At 44.7% G+C, this 2,500-nt stretch overlaps 1 protein-coding gene across 9 annotated transcripts in view; it reads left to right on the top strand.

Moving 5' to 3' along the window:
- The window catches only part of LOC135093234 (breast cancer anti-estrogen resistance protein 3 homolog), a 109,301-nt gene that overhangs the window by 74,933 nt on the left and 31,868 nt on the right, over nt 1–2,500 (top strand). For 2 of the 9 annotated variants that reach the window (XM_063992242.1, XM_063992241.1), the window contains exon 1: nt 2,243–2,419. The exons of the other annotated variants lie outside the window; for them this stretch is intronic. The gene's annotated coding sequence lies outside the window, so the exon portion shown is untranslated. Of the gene's footprint in view, nt 1–2,242; nt 2,420–2,500 lie in introns of those variants that run through there. 9 annotated transcript variants of the gene reach the window in all.

The following is a 2,500-nucleotide window of genomic DNA, read 5'->3' as shown; positions in this document are numbered from 1 at the left end:
GACTAGTTTGCTATTATTCAACTATAAATATAATCATCCATTCACCCATACATCCATCCACCCACCCATTCATCCATCCACCCACCCACTCACCCACCCACCCATTCAATACAGACATCATTCTCGTGTTCTCACTTCCGCCTCGCCGTGAGTGGCACCAAACAGCTGAACACACACACACACACACACACACACACACACACACACACACACACACACACACACACACACACATAGCTGATATACTTCCCCACAAACCACAAGTCTCCCCTTCAAACTTCAGACGCTCTCAAGCACGTTTTCTTTCTCTCTCGTTGGCGTTTCATGCTCTACCTTCACTATTCAAATCCTGTACTCAGAAACGCTTTGCTCTCTCACCGCGACTATATTTCAAAGGCCACAGAGACAATTAGCCGGGTTCTCATGAATGTTTCGCTTGTTAATAATGTAAAAGTCATGTTTTTTTTTGTTTTTTTTTTCTCCGGAACTTTAAAAATTCTCTTAAAAACCTGTGTAACTTCAACTACTAGTAGACCCTTTTGAAAGTAGTGGGGATGTGACACGGAAGTGTTTCAGAATATGTTCCTACGTTTCATGAACTAGTCACTTGTCTGCAAAAGTATGGTCGTGAAGAGACGTTTGTAAGGACCTTTGTGATATGTGAAAGGTGTTTTTGATTGTCAGGTGTGATTTTTTTTATGTAGCAGGGTCACCGCCCAAGAGCAACGAAAATCAAATAAAAAAAAAGTTCACTGAGAGGCCGGTCCCCGAATAGTGTCCGAAGCGGTAGTCAAAAATTGAAGGATAAGTGTCTTGAAACCTCCCTCTTGAAGAAATTCAAGTCATATGAAGGTGGAAATACAGAAGCAGGGAGGGAGTTTCAAAGTTTACCAGTTAAAAGGATGAATGATTGAGAATACTGGCTAATTCATGCATTAGAGAGGTGGACATAATAGGGGTGAGAGAAAGGTGGTGGTCTTGTGCAGCGAGGCCGCGGGTGGAGGGGAGGTATGCGGTTATTGATGTGTTGTAATTTTGACATTTACACCTGTATGAAAACGAAAGATTACAAATTCAGTTAAGACGGACAATTTCAGTAACGACAGCTTGTTAACTAGAGGGAAAGAGAGCGAAGGAGAAGAAAAAGGGAAGAAGAAAGGGAAAGGAAAAGGAGAGAAAAAGAGAAGGAAGGTGAACTATAGTCATTTATTCGTATTGAATTGTTGTTTCCTCAACTTTTTTTATCCCCAGAGAGAGAGAGAGAGAGAGAGAGAGAGACCATGTTGCAAAGCCAATCACATTGGTTTAGTTACCCTCTCCTCGTGACAGCTTCCACTTTCTTTCTTACTGTCCTAGCTGGATTTCATGTATGACTCAAACATTTCATCACTTAATGCTAAAATACTAAATCTTCAAAATTCCTTAGTATGAGGAAGAAAACCATGTGATTCCGTGTTTTTTTTTATTAGCTAAGGAGAGAGAGAGAGAGAGAGAGAGAGAGAGAGAGAGAGAGAGAGAGAGAGAGAGAGAGAGAGAGAGAGAGAGAGAGAGAGAGAGACTGTTACTGAAGATTACATTATAAACATCAGTACCAGTAGCCTTTACCTCTTTACATTACCAATATTTCCCCTAAGGACACTCATTTAACTAGCTCCATTCATCTTCGTCTCCTGTCTGTCAATTCCACACCATCCCAGCAAAATCTATTCAACTTTTCCATCCCGTTCTCTGTCCCTTCCTGCCTTCTTCCATCGTTCCCGGGTTGTCATTGTTCCCACCATCTATCTGACTCATAATATGCCCTTAAAAGATCACGGATTATGCAATACTTATTCTCTCTCTCTCTCTCTCTCTCTCTCTCTCTCTCTCTCTCTCTCTCTCTCTCTGGGCGAGGCAGTGACAGAGGCGTCTCATTGATTCGCCGTTGCCATGACGACCAGAGCGCCTGAAGCGGGTGAATTTGGCGGGGAAACGAAAACATTCATCAATAATAAGACATTACTAGATTACGCCATAAGGAAACAAGAACTTAGAGAGACGAAAGAGGAAATATTAGTCTTTTTACCACTTATCCTCTTCAATATTAGTGGAAACTCGACTTCTGGGTCAGAAAATAAGCATTCCTTGTGTTGAAATGTGAGTCAGGGAGGGTGTCACGGCGCATACGTCCTGCGCAGTGTGTGGCGGGGTCAGGGAGGGCCGCGGGGAGGTGATGGGGAGGGAACAAGTGCGGAGGGGGAGTCTGAGGCATCACCAGCACCACCACCACCACAGCGGGAGTGACGCTTCTCCGAGGGGAAGTGAGGGCGGGAGGAAGTGTGTGTGCCGTGCCGCCCTCGCCGTGTTTGGGTGCGTGTGTGTGCGTGTGTGTGTGCTTCTTACCAGCGGCAGCGGCGGCGTGGCGTGCTGACGGAAGCTGGTGAGTGTTAGGTTATGGTCGTAGTAGTAGTGATGATGTCTCGTGTGTGTGTGTGTGTGTGTGTGTGTACTACTGATGGTG

Source organism: Scylla paramamosain, chromosome 42, assembly GCF_035594125.1.
Source record: "Scylla paramamosain isolate STU-SP2022 chromosome 42, ASM3559412v1, whole genome shotgun sequence".
Lineage (NCBI taxonomy): Eukaryota > Metazoa > Arthropoda > Malacostraca > Decapoda > Portunidae > Scylla > Scylla paramamosain.
The sequence above is the reverse complement of the archived record's forward strand: the minus strand, read 5'-3'. Positions and strand labels throughout refer to the sequence as shown.